The sequence below is a fragment of the Hyla sarda genome, chromosome 10, assembly GCF_029499605.1.
Source record: "Hyla sarda isolate aHylSar1 chromosome 10, aHylSar1.hap1, whole genome shotgun sequence".
Lineage (NCBI taxonomy): Eukaryota > Metazoa > Chordata > Amphibia > Anura > Hylidae > Hyla > Hyla sarda.
In genome coordinates this window covers 8,051,509-8,077,909 of record NC_079198.1, presented here as the reverse complement: position 1 = coordinate 8,077,909, position 26,401 = coordinate 8,051,509, and the positions used below count along the sequence as shown (strand labels likewise).

The 26,401-nt window shown below is 42.2% G+C and overlaps 1 protein-coding gene across 1 annotated transcript in view; it reads right to left on the bottom strand.

The window, feature by feature from the left end:
- The window catches only part of LOC130293572 (G protein-activated inward rectifier potassium channel 2-like), a 69,515-nt gene extending 43,369 nt beyond the window's left edge, over nt 1-26,146 (bottom strand). Inside the window, exon 1 of the mRNA XM_056542410.1 lies at nt 25,790-26,146. The gene's annotated coding sequence lies outside the window, so the exon portion shown is untranslated. The remainder of the gene's footprint in view (nt 1-25,789) is intronic.
- Nucleotides 26,147-26,401: the final 255 nt, after the last annotated feature.

Here is a 26,401-nt window from a genome sequence, read left to right as displayed (position 1 = left end):
TACACAGAGATTTATGTAAAGGCGCATGCAGGAGGTTGTTTATTTAGACCGGCTGTGAAGATGACCCCCACAGTGATATTAGTCAGTACAATTCAGATAAGTCATTTTAAAAGAAAATTTCATACGAATATATCTGTCTTTAAATCGGGATGAAAAATCGTGGTCAACCCCTAAGAAAAATCAGCCAACGGCTGTCCGGCATGCTGGATGTTGTAGTTTTGCAACAGCTGGAGGTCCACAGTTTGGGGACTATTGATATATATGTTTGGGGACTTATCCAAAAGTATTCAGTAGTCGACCACTATTGGGGCCCCGATCCAGTACATCCACGTATATGTCGCCATCCCATTTTGAGAAGTTGCCGACCTATACGTGGAGCATATTGAAGAATTTCATAAAATAAAATAAAATAAATGTAATATAATATAATACTAATAAAATACAAAGTAGAAAACAAATGCAAAGATATATTTGTAAATTAATTGTAATAATAAAAAATATAAAATAATAATATAAAGAAATAATAATACTTGTTGTTATTAATAATAATACATTTTCTCAACACAAATGATACAAAATAACATTTACATCTGTAACAATAATGAAAAGACGTCTAAACCATAGACATAGAAGATCTGATGAATTTCAGGACTTACAGTGAGACATTTCTCCGTCCTGTAGTGATCGTATATATATCCTGTATGTATATTCTTTATATATCCTCCTGTATATATATTCTGTATCTCACGGGCGGTGGTATATACGTGCCTGGTCCTAGCTCCGGACTCCCTCCCCCTGTTTTATTTAAGGAGCAGACTGGTCTGTGAAACGCGTGGGCCCTGATCCAGAACAAACATGACATTGCTGCCCAGAACTGTCTGTACTGGAGTCATCCTGGGACCGCGTCTTGTAATGGATGATGAACCAGTGCGGAGCCCTCAGCTATCACAACTCCCAGTGTTCCCATTATTTACTGGGCTGGGACTGGTGTATCACTACATTTCGGTGTCTGAGATACATTCATTACACTGGGCGTCGAAACGTTAACTCTTCATTGTTTGTAGCAACTCACAAACCTACATATTCCAAGGTGTGTTTCAAAATGAAAATATTACCACCATACAGTGATGAAATATTACCGCCATACAGTGATGAAATATTACCACCATACAGTGATGAAATATTACCGCCATACAGTGATGAAATATTACCACCATACAGTGATGAAATATTACCGCCATACAGTGATGAAATATTACCGCCATACAGTGATGAAATATTACCGCCATACAGTGATGAAATATTACCGCCATACAGTGATGAAATATTACCGCCATACAGTGATGAAATATTACCACCATACAGTGATGAAATATTACCGCCATACAGTGATGAAATATTACCACCATACAGTGATGAAATATTACCGCCATACAGTGATGGAATATTACCGCCATACAGTGATAAAATATTACCGCCATACAGTGATGAAATATTACCACCATACAGTGATAAAATATTACCGCCATACAGTGATGAAATATTACCGCCATACAGTGATGGAATATTACCGCCATACAGTGATGGAATATTACCGCCATACAGTGATGGCATATTACCACCGCACTGCTACTGAATTAAATGTCCTATACACAGATAGGGGATAAGATGTCTTGGGGCCGGAGTACCCCTTTAACCTGATTTATTGTTAGAATATTTTCTTATCCTCACCTTGGGGGGATCTCATCAGTATCAGCCATTGATCTCCGAGCTCTGACTGCAGCAAAGACACAGAAGGTGATCTCTGTGTATAGAAGTGACCGTCCTCTGTATTACTGCACCCTGGGGGGTCTGCAGGGGGATGGGAAGATCAGAGACACAAAGCTCTGGATCAGAGATCCCCAACCTTATATCACCCTGGAGCCACATCATACAGTATATATTATATATATAGGGGGACGAGAAATCATGCAGGACATATCTGCAGTGATGTTGTGGTGGCCCAGTACGGGACGTACCCTTGCTGTCCTGTCAGGCAGCCTCCTTCAGTGTCCCCTGGGCCCTTTGCACTTGTTTCCCCCCTGTACATATGTTCTGCAGTGTATTGTATTATAACATGTAATGTTGCTTTAAGAGTTATGTCATGTGATTGTTACCCAGGAGGTACCAGGGACCAGGTGACCCCAAGAGTGACCTATAGGCTCCCTGCTAGTCTCCCCCATATAAGCCCTGGGTGGAGCTTCTCTCTCTGCTGCTGAGGTCCAGTGCAGTCTTGTCTAGTCTGTGTGTCCAGAGTGTTGGAGACCTCAAAGTCCAGTCCTGCAGCCGCCATCAAGTCATGTAAGATAAAGTCACAGCTTTATGAGTCAAGTCAGTCCCTGTCATCTGTCAAGTCAGCGTGGTCTGCATTCAATTGTCCAGTCCTACTACAAGTCCCAGCAAACCTTTAAGGTCTCTGCATCACTAGTCACCTCCTTGGGTCCTGGTATAGATGGTATAGACTTTACCCTCTGTCTACTCTCAGTAAAGCTACTGTAACTTGGCATTGGAGTATTTATTGCCCCTGTGCCTAGCCCAGGATCTAGCGGTATACCTTGGGTGGTATCGAGGATAAACCACGCCCTGGCGTCACGAATACAAGGGGTTAATGCCATCTGCCCCTAGGGTAACAACATCTGCCCTCATCACACCCAGCTACCACAATGTAAATATGGTGGGCAACATTGTCAGGGTGTCACAAGCCATTATATGAGATAGATAGATAGATAGATATGAGATAGATAGATATGAGATAGATAGATAGATACATAGATATGAGATAGATAGATAGATATGAGATAGATAGATATGAGATAGATATGAAATAGATAGATATGAGATAGATAGATAGATAGATAGATAGATAGATATGAGATAGATAGACATGAGATAGATAGATAGATACATAGATATGAGATAGATAGATAGATATGAGATAGATAGATATGAGATAGATATGAAATAGATAGATATGAGATAGATAGATATGAGATAAATAGATAGATAGATATGAGATAGATAAATAGATAGATATGAGATAGATAGATAGATAGATAGATATGAGATAGATATGAGATAGATAGATATGAGATAGATAGATAGATATGAGATAGATAGATAGATATGAGATAGATAAATAGATAGATAGATAGATAGAAGACCACGTGTAAAAGGCAGCACAACCAAAGCAGATCCATAACAAGGTACGGGGTGCCAGCAGGGTAACAGTCCCATTCGCAGACTGTACAGATCCAAAATAAATGAATTCCAGCAGCACTCCCAGGATAAGGGGCAAAATCTAAAGTGCTTTATTGACCCATGAAAATGACCCTAAATGGGGTCTTAGGGTCACGACTCAGGGGCTTTCTTTAGTGGGGGAAGGAAAAGGAGATCTCTTTTAGGGCACCATAGGAAATCTAAGGCCGTCCTGGATGACTCTGGGTGTGGGCAGACCTAGGTGGACCCCCTACCTGCACAGGAGGACAATATGGCGGCTCATCGGTTGGTACTACTGAGGTTCTGGGGAAGAATAAATCGATGCCGTGCGGAGGCCGTGGCTGACTACCAGCTCTTTATAAATCAGGTTTGGGTGTTAATAATCCACCGGTGTTCAGGCGAATCCCCTTCATGTGTGCGCCAGAGCGTTTGCTGTGTTAAGCAGAAGCTTCGCAAGTAAATCAATATATAGGAATATTGCAGCGATCTCTCAGAATACCTAAAACCCAAACGTCCCCGCAGACCGGAGCCTTTCATTCCCCGCACAACAAACCAAATGGCTTCTGGGGATTACACCTCCCGGCTAATCAATCCTCCGCTCTTCTTTTTCCCTTTTATTTTATTATTTTATTGCCTATTCCACCATATACAAAAAACCTATCACAATATCACATTACATTTTCTCCCCCTTTTACCCCGTCCCACCCGGAAAAAATAAATAAAAAAATTATTTATATTTTCCCTTTTTTTTTTTTTTTTTTTATCAATCTATCCATCTCTAATTACTTTATTTTCAGTGTAATTACTGATATTTTTAACCATTGCAATCCAATAGGAGACATCCATATTCTGATTATCATCAAGCGGGCTAAAAAGAGCAATGACAATAAAGGGGTACTCCGGCCCTAAGACATCTTATCCCCTATCCAAAGGATAGGGGAAAAGATGTCTGACCGCGGGGTCCTGCCGCTGGCGACCCCCGCAATCTTGTATTCGGCACCCACCTCTTTGAGCTGCACGCCGCGCTGCCAGCCCACAAACTACAGGGTGGCGACCACGGGGCCGGAGTATCATGAAGTCACAACTCCGCCCCGTGTGACGTCACGCCACGCCCCCACTATGCAAGTCTATGGGAGGGGGCGTGACGACGTCACGCCCCCTCCCATAGACTTGCATAGTGGGGGCGGGGCGTGACGTCACACGGGGGCGGAGTCGTGGTCGGCACCCGGCAGTTGGGCGCTGAATGCAAGATTGCGGGGGTCCCCAGCAACGGGACCCCCGTAGTCAAACTTCTTATCCCCTATCCTTTGGATAGGGGATAAGATGTCTTAGGGCCGGAGTACCCCTTTAACCTTCTTTTTCCACTTCCAGCAAGTATAAACCATTCTGTAAATAATGTTCCATTGAATCCACTGATGATCCGCATTGTGAGTTGCTTTTTTTTTAATATTCATAAATATATTAACCCATTCACTCTTCTTTTTCCCTTGTAGGCAGGGCTCAAGTCCTGCAGGAACGCATAGGAACTGAGTTCCTGCACTTTTTTTTTCACAGCAGGGACACCGTTCCCATAAGCAGGAGTCCTGCAGGACCAGTCCTTGAGTGGAAATCTTGGGTGAGTTCCCACACTTTTTTTTTTCCCCCAGGACTTGACCCCCTGCTTTTAAGGGATTTAAAGGGGTACTCTGCTGCTAGACATCTTAACCCCTATCCAAAGGATAGGAGATAAGATGAATGATCGCGGGGTTCCCACTTTGCTCCCGCGACTGGGGTTGTGAGGTCACAGCCGCACACCCTCACGACGTCACGCCACACCCCCTCCATTCATGTCTGTGGGAGGGGGCTTTCCGACCGACACGCCTTCTCTCATAGACATGAATGGAGGGGGCATGGCTGTGACATCACGATCACGGCCTCCGGCTACGAGCGTTCAGAACTAAAATCTTCAAAACGCTGGAGCACCGGAGTACCCCTTTAAAGGGCAACCCAAGTACCACCCATTGGAGGCAGACGTATGTGGAAAACTCAAGAAATATATATATAAATATATATATATATATATATATATATATATATATATATATATATATAGGGCTCAAGTCCTGCAGGAACGCGTAGAAACTGAGTTCCTGCACTTTTTCCACAGCAGGAACACTGTTCCCATTAGCTGTACGAGCCCTTGAGTGGAAATCTTGGGGTAGTTCCTACACTTTTTTTTTCCAGGACTTGACCCCTGTATATATATATATATATATATATATATATATACACACACACACACTTCTCTTTTTCTGCTCCACAATGACTCCGTCTTAGATGAACTGTCTATTAGAGTCTTAAGTAGTCTGCAATCTATTCTAACTAGGGTCTCTCTTTATTTCCCCAATGCTTTACACTGCAGCTCTGCTTGTTAAGCATGGCCGCTGTATATAAGCAAAGACTCGGCAGAAAATCAGCGAACGGAGAGCTGATTTCCCTCATCATAAACTACAAGCAACTCAACGGCCAGAGAAAAAAATACAAATATCAGGTGACTGCCGAAGACAGACTTGGGAGGGGAGGAGTCTCGATTTAGGGAAAATATAGAACGTGGAGTAACGTAGTAAAATATTTTACCTAAACTAAAGGTGACGCTCCACATAAAATGTATCTGCCGTTTTATGTCTAGTGTGGGGATCGTGAGGCTTGGGGAATAATTCAGGAGTGTAAGGAATAATAATTAAGAGAGAATCCCTGTGTCATGCCCCGCCCCCGAGGAGCCTACACAAGATATAACACAGTTTTTAAATGTTTCTGTACCGTTTCTGAAACCGTAATTTCCTCTCATTTGCTCTATTGTACTGTAAATAGGACACAGTTTGCTGTATAATATCCTACTTGACATTATATTCTCATCGCATTACAGCGTTGTGTATTCCTACCGTATTCTCGGCTTAAGTGAAAATGCCACATTCCGGGGATATCATTATCTCTCAGTTCCTACTGAGGTCAGGCCCCGTGGCAGAGCAGATAACAAAGAGATCGGAATGGGAATGTTATGCGCCGATAAATTAAATGACACGCGAATCAATAAGAGGTTCTTAAAAACCTCCGCCGGAGGCCCGCGGGGAGCCTCTCTTTCCATAAAATTCCTGGAGGAGGACGAGTATTTAATGAAATGCGTCCAACGTAGACAACAAACTCACGGAACAACCGGGGCTCCTCGGAATTGATCGCTAATGCCTTAAAGCTAACCCGTATATATAAAGTCAGGGGTTTAAAGGGGAGGTCCGCATTTAAAGGTCAACGCCAGCCACAGTTATTATAAAAGGTCAGTGATACAGTGTATTGTTCTTAATTAAAAAAATACCATTTTGAATCTGTATAGCAAAGTATACTCTCTTTTTTTCTGGATCAAGCTCCCTCTGGTGCTCACTGTTGCCCCCTGCTGGCTTGGGGGAGAAGTCTTTTGAGACAGATCTCTTTACTATGACCTAGGTCTCCAAACTGGGGACCTCCGGCTGTCGCAAAACTACAACTCCCAGCATGCCCAGACAGCCGTGTATGGTTTATCGCGAGATTAAAGTTCCTCTTCCAGTCACAGGATAGGGCAGTGTTTTCCAACTTGGGTGCTTCCAGCTGTTTGGAAAACTACAATTCCCAGCATGCCCGAACAGCCATTGGCTGTTCGGGCATGCTGGGAGTTGTAGTTTTGCAACAGCTTGGAAGCACCCTGTTTGGGAAACACTGCTGTTGGCTGTCCGGGAATGCTAGAAGTTGTAGTTGTGTAACAGCTGGAGGCACACTGGTTGGGAAACACTGCCATCAGATGTCCCGGAATGCTGAGAGTTGTAGTTTTTCAACATCTGGAGGAACACCGGTTGGGAAACACTATAGTTGGCTGTCTGGACATGCTGGGAGTAGTAGTTTTGCAACAGCTGGAGGCACACCGGTTGAGAAACACCATTGGCAGACTGGCATGCTGGGAGTTGTAGTTTTGCGACAGCCGGAGGTTCACAGTTTGGAGACTATTGTGGGTTTTCGCTAAGCCCTCGCTATCGCCCAAAATTGTTGAGTAATTTGGAAACTAATTGGTAATGAGATTGCAAATTACCGTGAGCGGCCAAAATGAAACCCTGCTGTAACTACGGGGAGATAATAACATCAAATCATTATGTTCTGCTAAATCAATTATACATTTAAAGGGACACGCACCTGCTTATTTCCATCATGGAGATATTAGACTGGGTGGATTTTTGTCGACTAAAAAAAATAAAAACTCACAGTGATTTCATGTCCATGCCAAGAGGGACATGAAAGTAGAGATGTCTGCTGTTAGTGCTTAGCCACAGTGGTCACATGTCCATGCCAAGATGGACTAGGAAGTAAAGACATGCTGCTGTTAGTGCTTGGCCGCAGTGATCACATGTCCGTAGTGTGAAGGATCAGGAAATAGAGACCTGCTGCTTTCAGTGATTGGCCACAGTGGTCACATGTCCATGCCAAGAGGAACTAAGAAGTAGAGACCTGCTGCTGTTAGTGCTTGGCCGCAGTGATCACATGTCCGTAGTGAGAAGGACCAGGAAATAGAGACCTGCTGCTTTCAGTGATTGGCCACAGTGGTCACATGTCCATGCCAAGAGGAACTAAGAAGTAGAGACCTGCTGCTGTTAGTGCTTGGCCGCAGTGATCACATGTCCGTAGTGAGAAGGACCAGGAAATAGAGACCTGCTGCTTTCAGTGATTGGCCACAGTGGTCACATGTCCATGCCAAGAGGGACTAAGAAGTAGAGACCTGCTGCTGTTAGTGATTGGCTGTAGTGGTCACACGTCCAAACAGAGAAGGACCCGGAAGTAGAGACCTGCTGCTGTCAGTGATTGGCTGCAGCGGTCACATGTCTATACAGAGAAGGACCCGGAAGTAGAGACCTGCTGTTGTCAGTGATTGGCTGCAGTGGTCACATGTCCATGCCAAGAGGGACCAGAAAGCAGAGACCTGCTTCTGTTAGTGATTGGTCGCAGTGGTCACATGTCCATGCCGAGAGGGACCAAGAAGTAAAATCTGCTGCTGTCAGTGATTGGCCATAGTGGTCATGTGTCCATGCTGAGAAGGACCAGCAAATGGCCGTATTGGTCACATGTGCATATCGAGAGGGACCAGGAAGTAGAGACCTGTTCCTGTTAGTGATTGGCTGCAGTGGTCACATGTCAATGCCGAGAGGGACCAAGAAGTAGAGACCTGCTCCTGTTAGTTATTCGCCATCGTGGTCATGTGTCCATGCAGAGAAGGACCAGCAATTGGCCGTATTGGTCACATGTTCATGCCAAGAGGGACCAGAATGTACAGACTGTGGAATAACCCAAGAAGCATTGGAATGGAAGCGGTGGGGATTAGTAGGGTGAGTATGACTTCTTATATTATGTTACAATAGTCTGAGCTGTTTTTAATATTTAAAGTTGCCAGGCAACCCTATTACGCTTTACTATACATAACTAAACTACCCTTTGAAATACGTGTGGTAGACCCCTCAATCGTAGACCCTAATTCTCAGGCAGATTCTAGTTCCAGATTCTCGATTGTGACTTTTTTTTTAAGACAAGTTTTCGTCGAGTTGCAGATCTCTGGATTCGCACCGTGTAGGAAGACAAATGCTTTAAATTAAGACGATGAAGCCGAGAACGCCTCGCCTGAAGATGCCTGCGGGTCCTACTGGTTTAGTGTCACATCAAGACGGAGATTAGGGAGCGAAGCGAAAGAGTTTTCATCAAGGTGTGAAAATGAATGAGCGAATTACACGGCCGGCTCCGAGCTTGTCATTCCTGGAGGTTCACACCTTGTCTCCTCTCAGATCTCCCTCCTCCCGAATCTCTAGAACTATACTGAATTAACTAAACCAGTCGTCTCAAACTGTGGCCCGCCGGATGTTGCAAAACTTCAACTCCCAGCATGCTCGGACAGCCGAAATCCCGTCTGCCTTCTCCAGAGGATCCACACTGTCCCTGAAAGGTAAATCAAGGCCTTTGTGCATTGATCTTCAAACTGTGGCCCTCCGGATGTTGCATAACTTCAACTTCCAGCATGCCCGGACAGCCAAAAGCCTGTCTGCCTTCTCCAGAGGATCCACACTGTCCCTGAAAGGTAAATCAAGGCCTTTGTGCAGTGATCTTCAAACTGTGGCCCTCCGGATGTTGCATAACTTCAACTGCCAGCATGCCTGGACAGCCAAAATCCTGTCTGCCTCCTCCAGAGGATCCACACTGTCCCTGAAAGGTAAATCAAGGCCTTTGCGCAGTGGTCTTCAAACTGTGGCCCCCCAGATGTTTCAAAACTTCAACTCCCAGCATGCCCGGACAGCCAACGGCTGTCCGGGCATGCTGGGAGCTGAAGTTTTGCAACATCTGGAGGGCCACAGTGTGAGATCACTGATCTATTCCTTAAAGGGGTACTCCGCCCCTAGACATGTTATCTCCTATAACGTGTCTGATCGCGGGGGGTCCGCCTCCTGGGACTCCCCCAATGATCTCTGATGCAGTGCCCCAGTAATCCGCTGCATGGAAACATCAAATGTACGACCTCAGCCCATTTTGATAGACATTCTAAACGCAACAAAACGGTGGCACAGGGTGCTAATAGAATTTTTGGAAAACGTCTACACAAAAAGGCGCATTTAAAGGGGAACTCCGCTGGGAAATTTTTTTTTTTTTCAAATCAACTGACTCCAGAAAGTTAAACAGATTTGTAAATTACTTCTATTTAAAAATATCAGCCCTTCCAGTACTTATCAGTTGCTGTATACTACAGAGAATTTTGTGAAGTTCTTTCCAGTCTGTCCACAGTGCTCTCTGCTGACACCTCTGTCCGTGTTAGGAACTGTCCAGAGCAGGAGAGGTTTTCAATGGGGATTTGCTTCTAATCTGGACAGTTCCTAACACGGACAGAGGTGACAGCAGAGAGTATTGTGGTCAGACTGGAAAGGACTACACAACTTACTCTGTAGTATACAGCAGCTGATAAGTACTGGAAGGGTTAAGATTTTTGTATAGAAGTAATTTACAAATCTGTATAACTTTCTGGCACTAGTTGATTTTTAAAACATTTGTTTTCCACCTGTTTCCGCCGGAGTTCCCCTTTAAGGGCGCAACCATTGAACTGCGCCAAAACATGCGCCCAAAAAAACAAAAAACCCAGTATACATCGAATGATAAATTTCCCCAATGTGTCTAAGATTTGGGGACAATTTGGACCAGTCCTTCACAAGGTACACCGCATTTAGCTTAGTACATCCGCCCGACGTGTTTCGGTTCCGTACAGACTGCAGACGTCTCGTGATACAAATCATTGTCCCCAGGGAAGGAAAACGTGTAAATGTTCCTCAGCCTCCGAGGCTTCCCTGGGGGGACAGAAGATGCACAGAAGAGTATGGCGGCGGCGGCGGTGACTTATCCCGGGGGGAGCGGATGACGCTCGTCTCTGTTTGATGTCGGGTTCCTTTCATCTTGCCTTTCTGGTCATCAGCGCGAGGGACAGATGGGCGCGACGTGAAGAGGGCTCTCAAACCGCGAGCGAGGAGGAGGCGAAATTAATCACTGATGTTTGTTCAGCTTCGTTCTGTTTATTTCTATTCTCTGCTGCGAATCATTAAGTAACAACGAACGGTTCGTATATTAGAATATAGAGCAGCGTTTCCTAAGCAGTGCGCGGCTGCCAAACTACAACTCCCAGCATGGCCCGGATAGCCAACAGCACAGGTAGCCAAAAAGGTCAATTAAAGCTTCCCCTAAAGGTGGCTGCTGGCAGATAGAATTGGATCACCTAGGCCAATGGTCTTCAACCTGCGGACCTCCAGATGTTGCAAAACTACAACTCCCAGCATGGCCCGGATAGCTAACAGCACAGGTAGCCAAAAAGGTCAATTAAAGCTTCCCCTAAAGGTGGCTGCAGGCAGATAGAATTGGATCACCTAGGCCAGTGGTCTTCAACCTGCGGACCTCCAGATGTTGCAAAACTACAACTCCCAGCATGGCCTGGATAGCCAACAGCACAGGTAGCCAAAAAGGTCAATTAAAGCTTCCCCTAAAGGTGGCTGCTGGCAGATAGAATTGGATCACCTAGGCCAGTGGTCTTCAACCTGCGGACCTCCAGATGTTGCAAAACTACAACTCCCAGCATGGCCCGGATAGCCAACAGCACAGGTAGCCAAAAAGGTCAATTAAAGCTTCCCCTAAAGGTGGCTGCTGGCAGATAGAATTGGATCACCTAGGCCAGTGGTCTTCAACCTGCGGACCTCCAGATGTTGCAAAACTACAGCTCCCAGCATGCCCGGACAGCCGTTGGCTGTCCGGGCATGCTGGGAGTTGTAGTTTAGCAACATCTGGAGGTCGGAAGGTTGAAGATCACTGACGTTCACACAGCAGAATATTTGCGGCGCTGCGGAAATTATACCAGGCGCCGGTAGAACATTTCGCCACTAGGATCACTCATAGATGGCAATGCATTTCCGAGTGGATTCTGCAGAAAGAATTAAAGGGGTACTCCGATGGAAAATTTTCTGGTGCCAGAAAGTTAAACAGATTTGCAAATTACTTCTATATAAAAATCTTATTCCTTCCAGTACTTATCAGCTGCTGTATGCCCCACAGGAAGTTGTGTAGTTCTTTTCTGTCTGACCACAGTGCTCTCTGCTGACACCTCTGTCCATGTCAGGAACTGTCCAGAGCAGGAGAGGTTTACTATGGGGATTTGCTCCTACTCTGGACAGTTCCTGACATGGACAGAGATAAATGTGGTCAGCCTGGAGAGAACCACACAATGTCGTCTGTATCATACAGCAGCTGATAAGTACTGGAAGGATTCAGATTTTTAAAGAGAAGTGATTTACAAATCTGTTTAACTTTCTGGCAGCAGTTGATTTAAAAAAATAAAAATTCCCACCGGAGTACCCCTTTAACATGTCGATTCTTTCTGCAGGGACAGGATTTGAAATTTCTGCTGCAGATGTTTCCGCTGTGTGTACGGTGCAGCAGATTCCCATTAAAAATATTAGGACTCTGCAGGATCCTGCTTGGAAATTCTGCTGTGTGAACACTGCCTTATACTCTGCTCACATTCAAAGCTGCACATAGAATACTGTTCGTCTTCGCTCTTCCCAATGGGCATCCGAATGAACAATTATGAATCAAAAACTTTGTCTTTATTAGCTACATGTTAAAACATTGTTGTGTATACAACATAAAAAATGCAAAAAAAAAACACTACACAAAACCAAAAAAACTGCGCTCCTCATGTTAAAAAAAATCTTGTGCATACAACATAACAAATACAAAAATAAATTAATTAATTAATGTATAAAAAAAAAAAAAATAAGCATTTCAGGCTTAAAGTTTCCATTTCATAAAAAAACAAATAAATAAAATAAAACTTTTGATATGTCCCAGAGACGGTTTGATCCGTTGAGGTCTCATTGCTACGAACGAGTCCAGTTGCACTAGACAGGTCCATTATAAGTCTATGCACCTGGGTGGAGATCACAGCGAGCTGGGGAGTGAAGTGCACAGCCAAGCGCTTCTCTCTGCTCATTCTAATGATCATTGGGGGTCTCAGGACTGAGACCACAGCCAATCCAAACTTTTATCATGTCTCTGTGATGTGTCAAAAGTCTTTAGGCCTAAAACGCGTAGGATTTATTTTCTTTTTTTTTTTTATCCCTGTGCACTTAAATATATTTAACATGAAGATAATACATTTTAAATTTAAATCTGTAATTTTCCGTCTGAATACACGGTTGCTGGAGTTCGTCCTGCGCTCCATCCTGCTGTGTTAGATTTTCTTAGTCGGGCTGATTGCAATTGATCTGTCACTTTATTGGTTCTTGTGTGCAATAAATAGCAAACAAAATAAATGAAAGGCAATTAATCTGCCACAGTTACACAGGGTGATTAATTACATTGCGATCCCGAGAGACTCACTGCGCCAATCAGGGCAATGGGTTACAGCGCCGGCAATTGTCAGGGCCATCACATTTCATTATTACAAGAGGATGTTTTTGTCACTTTGTGAATCCACGCATGGCGTACATGTTGTTGGCGGTTTTCCGTAAGAAGAAATAATGTAATTATGTGAGAAATTAGATCTACATAGGAGACAGTAAAGTGTAAAGTATATCCAAGAACATAACTACTATAATACTGCTCCTATATCCAAGAACATAACTACTATAATACTGCTCCTATATACAAGAATATAACTACTATAATACTGCTCCCTATATACAAGAATATAACTACTATAATACTGCTCCTATATACAAGAATATAACTACTATAATACTGCTCCTATATACAAGAATATAACTACTATAATACTGCTCCTATATACATGAATATAATTACTATAATACTGCTCCTATATACAAGAATATAACTACTATAATACTGCTCCTAAATACAAGAATATAATTACTATAATACTGCTCCTATATACAAGAATATAACTACTGTAATACTGCTCCTATATACAAGAATATAACTACTATAATACTGCCTCCTATATCCAAGAACATAACTACTATAATACTGCTCTTGAATACAAGAATATAACTACTATAATACTGCTCCTATATCCAAGAACATAACTACTATAATACTGCTCCCATATCCAAGAACATAACTACTATAATACTGCCCCTATATACAGGAATATAACTACTATAATACTGCTCCTATATACAAGAATATAACTACTATAATACTGCCTCCTATATACAAGAATATAACTTTTATAATATTGCTCCTATATACAAGAATATAACTACTATAATACTGCTCCTATATACAAGAATATAACTACTATAATACTGCTCCTATATACAAGAATATAACTACTATAATACTGCTCCTATATACAAGAATATAACTACTATAATACTGCCTCCTATATACAAGAATATAACTACTATAATACTGCTCCTATATACAAGAATATAACTACTATAATACTGCTCCTATATACAAGAATATAACTACTATAATACTGCTCCTATATACAAGAATATAACTACTATAATACTGCCTCCTATATACAAGAATATAACTACTATAATACTGCTCCTATATACAAGAATATAACTCCTATAATACTGCTCCTATATACAAGAATATAACTCCTATAATACTGCTCCTATATACAAGATTGTAACTACTATAATACTGCTCCTATATACAAGAATATAACTACTATAATACTGCTCCTATATACAAGAATATAACTACTATAATACTGCCTCCTATATACAAGAATATAACTACTATAATACTGCTCCTATATACAAGAATATAACTACTATAATACTGCCTCCTATATACAAGAATATAACTACTATAATACTGCCTCCTGTATACAAGAATATAACTACTATAATACTGCCTCCTATATACAAGATTATAACTACTATAATACTGCTCCTATATACAAGAATATAACTACTATAATACTGCTCCTATATACAAGAATATAACTACTATAATACTGCTCCTATATACAAGAATATAACTACTATAATACTGCCCCCTATATACAAGAATATATCTACTATAACACTGTTCCTATATACAAGAATATAACTACTATAATACTGCTCCTATATACAAGAATATAACTACTATAATACTGCTTCTATATACAAGAATATAACTACTATAATACTGCTCCTTTATACAAGAATATATGTACTATAATACTGCCCCCTATGTACTAGAATATAACTACTATAATACTGCCCCTATATACAAGAATATAACTACTATAATACTGTCTCCTATATACAAGAATATAACTACTATAATACTGCTCCTATATACAAGAATATAACTACTATAATACTGCTCCTATATACAAGAATATAACTACTATAATTCTGCTCCTATATACAAGAATATAACTACTATAATACTGCTCCTATATACAAGAATATAACTACTATAATACTGCTCCTATATACAAGAATATAACTACTATAATACTGCCCCCTATATACAAGAATATAACTACTATAATACTGCCTCCTATGTACAAGAATATAACTACTATAATACTGCTCCTATATACAAGAATATAACTACTATAATACTGCCCCCTATATACAAGAATATAACTACTATAATACTGCCTCCTATGTACAAGAATATAAATACTATAATACTGCTCCTATATACAAGAATATAACTACTATAATACTGCTCCTATATACAAGAATATAACTACTATAATACTGCTTCTATATACAAGAATATAACTACTATAATACTGCTCCTTTATACAAGAATATATCTACTATAATACTGCCCCCTATGTACTAGAATATAACTACTATAATACTGCCCCTATATACAAGAATATAACTACTATAATACTGTCTCCTATATACAAGAATATAACTACTATAATACTGCTCCTATATACAAGAATATAACTACTATAATACTGCTCCTATATACAAGAATATAACTACTATAATACTGCTCCTATATACAAGAATATAACTACTATAATACTGCTCCTATATACAAGAATATAACTACTATAATACTGCTCCTATATACAAGAATATAACTACTATAATACTGCCCCCTATATACAAGAATATAACTACTATAATACTGCTTCTATATACAAGAATATAACTACTATAATACTGCATCCTGTATACAAGAATATAACTACTATAATACTGCCCCCTATGTACTAGAATATACATACTACAATATAGTTGCTCTCTACAATGTATGTGATGTTATACACGTCCTGTATTGCTGACATATAATGCTTTAGATTCATCTTCATCCCCAGTAATCACTGTTGCTGACATCGGAGATGAATGGTCTATATCGCCATTCGGTGCCGGGCCCCCGCTATATACTCGTCATTTGCGCCGATCAATCACCTGATATCTCAGTGAGATGAAATGTGGCAGAGAATGATAGGCAGCGGATTTGTGAGAAGTCAATCAGAAATGTCAGAATACGGTGTGAACGAGTATATAGCCTCCGGAGAGATATATTGAGCCACAGACGGAGAATAAGATGATACAACGTAGCAGTATCTGCTCCTCATTTATACATGAATGTAATAATATAAATAAAAAATGTAATGTAATAAATAATAAATAAAATAATTTAATATAATAAATAAAATAATAAATGATAAATAATAAATATAATTATATAATAATAATATAATAATAATAATAATTTCACGTAATAAATAAAATAATTTAATATAATAAATAAAATTATAAAATAATAAATTAAATAATTAATTTAATATAATAAATAAAATTATAAATTATAAATAATAAATAAAACTATTGGCAGGGCTGGTGCTAGTAGTAAGTAATCTGTGATACTCCAGGTATTTTCAAACTACAATGCCCAGATCTGAAGTTCTACTTTTACTCTGTGTTGCTCCTCGGGGGCGAGGCTGTGACAAACTGTTCCATGAAAACTGACCACTGAATTGTAGAGTTACCCTTTAGGAATTTTAAAGATCTATTTATCTAGTAGTCAGGAATCTGTGATACTCCAGGTATTTGGGAAACTACAACTCCCAGACAGATCCGAAATTTTGCTTTTATGGCTCCTCGGGGGCGTTGCTGTGAAGACTTGTCAATCAATTCAATGAAAACTGACTACTGAAGCACAGAGTTACCCTTTAGGAAATGAAAAGGTGTTTTTATCTAGTGCAATGGTCTTCAAACTCTGGCTCGCCAGATGTTGCAAAACTACAACTCCCTCAGGGGCGTGGCTATGAAAACCTGTCAATCAATTCAATAAACTGACTACTGAAAACTTAAAGGGGTACTCCAATGGGAAAAATTTTTATTTTTTTTATTTTTTATTAAACTGGTGCCAGAAAGTTATACATATTTGTAAATTATTTCTATATAAAAATCTTAATCCTTCCAGTACTTATCAGCTGCTGTATGCTACAGAGGAGGTGATTTTCCTTCTTGAATTTCTTTCCAGTCTGACCACAGTGCTCTCTGCTGACACCTCAGGAACTGTCCAGAGCAGGAACAAATCCCCATAGCAAACCTCTCCTGCTCTGGACAGTTCCTGACATGGACAGAGGTGGCAGCAGAGAGCACTGTGGTCAGACTGGAAAGGAATTCAAAAAAAGAAAAGAATTTCCTGTGGAGTATACAGCAGCTGATAAGTACTGGAAGGATTAAGATTTTAATATAGAAGTAATTTATAAATCTGTTACAACTTTCTGGCACCGGTTGATTTAAAATAAAATGTTTATCACCGGAGTACCCCTTTAAGTTACCCTTTAGGAAATTGTATTTATCTAGAGCAGTAGTCTCCAAACTGTGGACCTCAAGATATTGCAAAACTACAACTCCCAGCATGCCCGGACAGCCGTTGGCTGTCCGGGCATGCTGGGAGTTGTAGTTTTGCAACATCTGGAGGGGCACAGTTTGAAGACCTTGATCTAGTGATTAGCAATCCATGAGCCACGCACTGTGAAACTACAACTCCCAGCATGCCCAACAGCCTGTGACCCCACGACTACATTTCTATGCATTACCGCTTTTTTTTACTCCTGACAGGCAGCCGTGACCGCCCATAAATTAGGCGTAAAAGATCTTTTTTGTTCCGGCTTTTCGACAATTGGTTCAGTGATTGCTGAATATATAAGCGTGATCCCTCGCGGTTCGCCGGGCCGCGCTGACTAAGATATCTGCTTACGTGACTATTGTTTTCCTGCCCTGACTAATGTAACTCGTGTGGATACGGCAGTGATTCATAATTCCTATAAAGCCCCAAGAATGGAAGGAAAAATGTTTCCCAATGTTAATGAATGGTTATACAGCTCATAGGAGGGGGATGGCGACAGAAAACTATATATCCTGATCTCATAGAGATAGCAGCAGTATACAGATAGAGCTGGAGGGGAGGTGTATAACTACTATATATCCTGATCTCATAGAGATAGCAGCAGTATACAAATAGAGCTGGAGGAGATGTGTATGACTACTATATTTCCTGATCCCATAGAGACAGCAGCAGCAGTATACAGATAGAGCTGGAGGAGACATGTATAACTACAATATATCCTGATCTCATAGAGATAGCAGCAGTATACAGATAGAGCTGGAGGAGAGATGTATAACTACTATATATTCTGATCTCATAGAGATAGCAGCAGTATACAGATAGAGCTGGAGGAGATGTGTATGACTACTATATTTCCTGATCCCATAGAGACAGCAGCAGTATACAGATAGAGCTGGAGGAGAGGTATATAACTACTATATATCCTGATCCCATAGAGATAGCAGCAGTATACAGATAGAGCTGGAGTAGAGGTATAAAACTACTATATATCCTGATCCCATAGAGATAGCAGCAGTATACAAATAGAGTTGGAGGAGAGGTATATAACTACTATATATCCTGATCCCATAGAGATAGCAGCAGTATACAGATAGAGCTGGAGGGGAGGTGTATAACTACTATATATCCTGATCCCATAGAGATAGCAGCAGTATACAGATAGAGCTGGAGGAGAGGTATATAACTACTATATATCCTGATCCCATAGAGATAGCAGCAGTATACAGATAGAGCTGGAGTAGAGGTATAAAACTACTATATATCCTGATCCCATAGAGATAGCAGCAGTATACAAATAGAGCTGGAGGAGAGGTATATAACTACTATATATCCTGATCCCATAGAGATAGCAGCAGTATACAGATAGAGCTGGAGGGGAGGTGTATAACTACTATATATATCCTGATCCCATAGAGATAGCAGCAGTATACAGATAGAGCTGGAGGAGAGGTGTATAACTACTATATACCTTAATCCCATAGAGATAGCAGCAGTATACAGATAGAGCTGGAGGAGAGGTGTATAACTACTATATACCCTAATCCAATAGAGATAGCAGCAGTATACAGATAGAGCTGGAAGATAGGTGTAAAACTACTACATATCCTGATCTCATAGAGATAGCAGCAGTATAGAGATTGAGCTGGAGGGGAGGTATATAACTACTATATATCCTGATCCTTTAGAGACAGCAGCAGCAGTAGACAGATAATGCTGGAGGGGAAGTGTATAACTACTATATATCCTGATCCCATAGAGACAGCAGCAGCAGTATACAGATAGAGCTGGAGGGAAGGTGTATAACTACTATGTGTATCCTGATCCCATAGAGATAGCAGCAGTATACAGATACTTCTGGAGGGGAGGTGTATAACTACTATATATCCTGATCACATAGAGACAGCAGCAGCAGTATACAGATAGAGCTGGAGGGAAGGTGTATAACTACTATATATCCTGATCCCATGGAGATAGCAGCAGTAGACAGATAATGCTGGAGGGGAAGTGTATAACTACTATATATCCTGATCCCATAGAGACAGCAGCAGCAGTATACAGATAGAGCTGGAGGGAAGGTGTATAACTACTATGTGTATCCTGATCCCATAGAGATAGCAGCAGTATACAGATACTTCTGGAGGGGAGGTGTATAACTACTATATATCCTGATCACATAGAGACAGCAGCAGCAGTATACAGATAGAGCTGGAGGGAAGGTGTATAACTACTATATATCCTGATCCCATAGAGATAGCAGCAGTATACAGATAATTCTGGAGGGGAGGTGTATAACTACTATATACCCTGATCCCATAGAGACAGCAGCAGTATACAGATAGAGCTGGAGGGAAGGTGTGTTACTGACTCTTCTACAGCAATCAGTTATAATGAGAATTATGTTTACATAGGTTTATGCTATAGGTTTTAGACCCTATGTGTCCAGCCTGTCGTGCTCCAGCTGTTGCAAAACTACAACTCCCAGCAACCAACCAGGCATGCTAGGAGTTGTAGTTTTGCACTCTGGGAGTTGGATGGAGCAGCCTATGGTGGCCATGTAAGGGTCAATAGTCCACAGGTTTGTGAAGGACGCTGTGATGAGTATTTTTCAGGTGCACTAGCGCCCCCATCTGTAGGGGTATTAAAATCGATATTTTAAAGGGGCTCCTTCCGGGACCATTTCCCTTTTTATCATTTCTGAATGAATCTTATTATTTCCAGCGAGCAAATAAACATCATTTCATAATTGAGACATCAAAGACTCGCAGGAGATCTGCCCACCGCACCGCCGTCCCGGCTTCTCTTCTGTGTCACAACAGCGAAATAAAACGTTTCCCTTTTGTCTATTATGGGCTTTTCCTGTGAAGCGCCCGACACTCGCCGTAATGAATCCTGTTATTCCTAATCAGTTTATTAGCGGTGGAAATGTCACGGAGAAGGGGTTGTGCTTGGCTCCAGTTCACACTGGTTCTGACTTCTACTGTATCTCCAGCAGCTATAGTGTTTGTCAAGCCGTGGAGCTGCTTATATAGCACCACTCTTGTCATCAGGTTGTGTGCGGTACTGCAGCTCAGTACCACTGAAGTGAATAAAACCAAATTGTAATACCCCACACAACCTGAGGAAAGGGGTGACACTGTAGTTCAAATGCTCTGGTGTGGGCATGCCCCGCAGTTCGAATGCTCTGGTGTGGGCATGCCCTGTAGTTCGAATGCTCTGGTGTGGGCATGCCCTGTAGTTTGAATGCTCTGGTGTGGGCATGCCCTTAGGTTCGAATGCTCTGGTGTGGGCATGCCCTGTAGTTCGAATGCTCTGGTGTGGGCATGCCCTGTCGTTTGAATGCTCTTGTGTGGGCATGCCCTGTAGTTTGAATGCTCTGCTGTGGGCATGCCCTGTCGTTTGAATGCTCTGGTGTGGGCATGCCCTGTCGTTTGAATGCTCTGGTGTGGGCATGCCCTGTAGTTTGAATGCTCTTGTGTGGGCATGCCCTGTAGTTTGAATGCTCTGGTGTGGGCATGCCCTGTCGTTTGAATGCTCTGGTGTGGGCATGCCCTGTCGTTTGAATGCTCTGGTGTGGGCATGCCCTGTAGTTTGAATGCTCTGGTGTGGGCATGCCCTGTCGTTTGAATGCTCTGGGGTGGGCATGCCCTGTCGTTTGAATGCTCTGGTGTGGGCATGCCCTGTAGTTTGAATGCTCTTGTGTGGGCATGCCCTGTCGTTTGAATGCTCTGGTGTGGGCATGCCCTGTAGTTTGAATGCTCTGGTGTGGGCATGCCCTGTAGTTTGAATGCTCTGGTGTGGGCATGCCCTGTAGTTTGAATGCTCTGGTGTGGGCATGCCCTATCGTTTGAATGCTCTGGTGTGGGCATGCCCTGTAGTTCGAATGCTCTGGGGTGGGCATGCCCTGTCGTTCGAATGCTCTGGGGTGGGCATGCCCTATCGTTTGAATGCTCTGGTGTGGGCATGCCCTGTCGTTCGAATGCTCTGGTGTGGGCATGCCCTGTCGTTCGAATGCTCTGGTGTGGGCATGCCCTGTCGTTCGAATGCTCTGGTGTGGGCATGCCCTGTCGTTCGAATGCTCTGGTGTGGGCATGCCCTGTCGTTTGAATGCTCTGATACTTGCGTACTCTGTAGTTTGAGGAGTTAGAAGGATTAGAAAAACATAGCTTCTTTTTTCTAAAAACAACGCCACACCTATCCTCAGGTTTCGTGTGGTCTTACAGCTCCATTTCATTGCAGTAAATTTAACATATCAGAAGATCCTTCTAAGAGGAACCTTCCCTTAAAGCAGTGATTACCAACCTACGGCTTTCCAGCTTTAGCAAAACTACAACTTTCCTTATAATGGAAATTGTGGTTTTTCAACAGGTTAGGAAATACTACTTTAAAGAGAACCCTTCACCATAAAAATGCAGTATCATCTGCTGGTAGCATGTTATAGAGCAGGAGTAGCTGAGCGGATTGATATGTACATTTCTAGAAAAAGATTCAGGATAACTTGTATTTTCTTCACATAAACCTCGGCTCGTTCTGGGTTTAGGAGTCCAGTAGGCGGTCCTAACACTGGAATGAGCAGAGGTTTAAATGTAAAAAAATGCAAGTTATACTGAATTGTTTCCTATTAACTATATATCAATCTGCTCAGCTCTTCCTGCTCTATAACATGATGCCTTCAGATTGAACTACATTTTCAAAGGGTGAGGTTCCCCTTTAACCCAAATAAAGAATAAAATTAAGAATAGGAGAGATCATGCTATCTAGTGCTGTTACCTTAAACTGATAGGGAAAAAGAGAACACATAAGATATAAAGTGCTCACTCTATTGTGTTGTGCTACAGGCATAACATTGCTGATCACTTATGGATATACAAGAGATCTGTCTTTGAGCCGCAGCAGCTTGTATCTGATACCGGATTGGTCAAGGAACAGGAACAGCAGAAGACAAGGCTGGAAATTCCGAATTTATCCACAAAATTGTGGTCCGCATTGTAACGCTCACCGGCGCGCAGAATAACTGTAGCTAGTTATAGTAGAATAACAAACAGTTTATTTAGGACAACACATTTCTAGAGGTACATTCTCTCTTCATCAGGACCTGAAAGTGCCCCAGATAGGAAAGAACCATATAGGAGGAGATACAGGAGGTAAGTCTATGGAAGGACCACGAAGGAGAAAATACAGGAGCTAGATATATATTTAAGGACTATATAAGGGTAATATAGGCAATAGGTCTATAGAAGGAGCATATGGGAGGTGATACGGGAGATAGATATGTGAAAGGCAGATATAGTAGGTGATACAAGGCATGGATATATGGAAGGACCAGAAAGGATGTGATATAGAATATAGGAGCATAATACAGTGGAAGCACCATAAAGAAGGCGAGATAGAATATCAGTCTATAGAAGGACCAGATAGAAGGTGATACAGGAGAAGGATACATAGAAGAACCATAATAGAGGTGATACAGGAGATATGTCTACGGAAGGACCATAATGGAGGTGATATAGGATATAGGTCTAAAGAAGAACCATATAAGGGATAATACAGGAGATAAGTCTATGGAAGGACCATATAGGAGGTGATAAGGGAGAAAGATATATGAAAAGACCAAACAGTTTATTTAGGACAACGCGTTTCTAGAGGTACATTCCTCTCTTCATCAGGTCCTCATGAAGAGAGGCGCGTACCTCTAGAAACAAGTTGTATCAAGAAGCTGTTTGTTACTGTCTATGCCAGTGTTTCCCAACCAGGGTGCCTCCAGGTGTTGCAAAACTACAACTTCCAGCATGCTTGGACAGCCAAAGGCTGTCCAAGCATGCTGGGAGTTGTAGTTTTGCAACATCTGGAGGCACCCTGGTTGGGAAACACTGGTCTATGCACTGTTATTCTACATTACAGACCCTAATTTTGTGGATTTCCGGTCTTCCGCAGGTTCCCCTTTAAGACATAAAATACGATACAAACGTACTTTAATCTCCTTCTCGAAACCGACTCATTCTGAGCCCACATGGGAGTATCGGGGGTATGGTAGATATGTATGATCCTATAGACCAATGAGATTGCAGAGAGTATCATACACTAGGTCAGTATCGGTAACTTAACTTCGTTGCACATCCGCCGATGTCCTCCGCACCATCACGATATAAAACAAAACATACAATAGCAATAGCCTAAAATACAGAATAACACCAAAGTGTCAGGTGGCGATTCTTTCCAGCGCACATCCCCCAACACTATAGTAAAAATGCATCATCAGATTTAGGACTACGATCCCCCCCCATGATGCTTTCCGAATCAACACGACCACCTGGGAGTTGTAGTTATCCGCGCCGCTCGGAGAAGGGAAAAATACACACGACATAATAGATTCCTGCCTCACAAAGCTCCAGTGAAAACCTAAAGGGAAATTGGCTTATGAAGGACTCAGGGGTTTATAGTAAAATGGGGAACCTATACACCAACATGTGTGCCTCCAGCTGTTGCAAAACTACAACTCTGAGTAATGGGGGTATATAACCCAATTCTTGTAGAGGGGGGATGGACTATACATTGTGATCTAAAGGGGGACAACGCAGGAACCATAAATCACGAATTAAATGTCAACGAGCTGTATGGGGAACCTATACACCAACATGTGTGCCTCCAGCTGTTGCAAAACTACAACTCCCAGTAATGGGGGGTAAATAACCCAATTCTTGTACGAGGAACAGACTATACGGTGTGGTCTAAATGGGGACAACGCAGGAGCCATAAATCCTGAATTACATGTCAATGAGCTGTATGGAGAACCAATACACCAACCTGTGTGCCTCCAGCTGTTGCAAAACTACAAATCCCAAAAATGGGGGGTTTATAGTCAAATGGGGGGGTATAGAACCCAATTCTTGTGGGGGTGGGGGACAGACTATACGGTGTTGTCTAAAGGGGGACAATGCAGGAGCCATAATTACATGTCAATGAGCTTTATGGGGAACCAATACCTCAATCTGTGTGCCTCCAGCTGTTTCAAAACTACAACTCCCAGAAATGGGGGTTAATAGTAAAATGGGGGTATATAACCCAATTCTTGTGTGGGGGACAGACCATAGGGTGTGATCTAAAGGGGGACAATTCAGGGGCCATAAATCACAAATTAAATGTCAATGTGCTGTATGGGGAACCAATACACCAACCTGTGTGCCTCCAGCTGTTTCAAAACTACAACTCCCAATAATGGGGGGTATATAACCCAATTCTTGTGTGGGGGTGGTCTATACAGTGTGATCTAAAGGGGGACAATGCAGGAGCCATAAATCACAAATTAAATGTCAATGAGCTTTATGGGCAATCCAATACATCAACCCCTGTGTGCCTCCAGCTGTTGCAAAACTACAACTCCCAGTAATGGAGGGTATATAATCCACTTCTTGTGCGGGGGATGGACTATACGGTGTGATCTAAAGGGGGACAGCGCAGGAACCATAAATCACTAAATAAATGTCAATGAGCTGTATGGAGAACCAATACACCTACCTGTGTGCCTCCAGCTGTTGCAAAACTACAAATCCCAGTAATGGAGGGTATATAATCCAATTCTTGTGCAGGGGACGGACTATATGGTGTGGTCTAAAGGGGGACAACGCAGGAACCATAAATCACTAAATAAATGTCAATGAGCTGTATGGAGAACCAATACACCTACCTGTGTGCCTCCAGCTGTTGCAAAACTACAAATCCCAGTAATGGAGGGTATATAATCCAATTCTTGTGCAGGGGACGGACTATATGGTGTGGTCTAAAGGGGGACAACGCAGGAACCATAAATCACGAAATAAATGTCAATGAGCTGTATGGAGAACCAATACACCAACCTGTGTGCCTCCAGCTGTTGCAAAACTTCAACTCCCAGCATGCCCGGACAGCCGAAGGCTGTCCGGGCATGCTGGGAGTTGTAGTTTTGCAAAAGCTGGAGGCTGAGAAACACTTCTAATGCATCAAATCCTTCAAGGTGCAAGTTGGCACGTGGTAAAGTTTGCATCGCATTTCCAAGACAATAGAGATGGAAGTTCTGCAGCAGTGGAAGGGTTAACCATGCATTGCGTTTCAGGCACCGGGTAGAGGCGATGGAAGTTATGAGCTTTGCCAACCTTAGGGTGGGCATCATGTATCATCAGCATCCTACCTGAGATGTCATTCGTTGAGGTGGCACCTCCAGGGCTGGAGAAGACGCTGCATGGTGCTGAAGGACAGCTCCCCTGGAAATCCAACTCTAGGGAAGTGATGAGACTGGGAGAAGAGGAAGGAGGAGATCAATGCTGGGAGATGGCCAGACGAGGATGGAATGAGAAGACATCATACAAAAGGGGGGATTTCTATGGGATGCAAGAGGAGGGGCAGAGATCCCAGCAGAGACCTGAGCAGGAGATCACAGGAAAATGGGACAGTGGTGGGAGGTAGGTAGGACACATGGAGGAGCTCTGCTGCCTGCAAGGAGGATGCACTGGATTTCTACACCAATGCATCCAGCATAGAAAGGGGAAGGCAGAGGCAGCAGAGGCAGTGTAGTGGAACAGCAGAGGGACCACAGCAAATGTGCTTCTCAATGGAGAGGTAGTGGGGGGGGGGGGGGGGGGGGGATGTAGCAGAGCTGGGGTTGTGATTGATCTGGAAGGGAAGGAAGGTGATGTGTGATAGTTGTCTGGTTTAGGAGGATAGAGGGTAGATTGGCCTGCTGATAGATAGATATAGATAGATATGAAATAGATAGATGGATAGATAGATATATATGAGATAG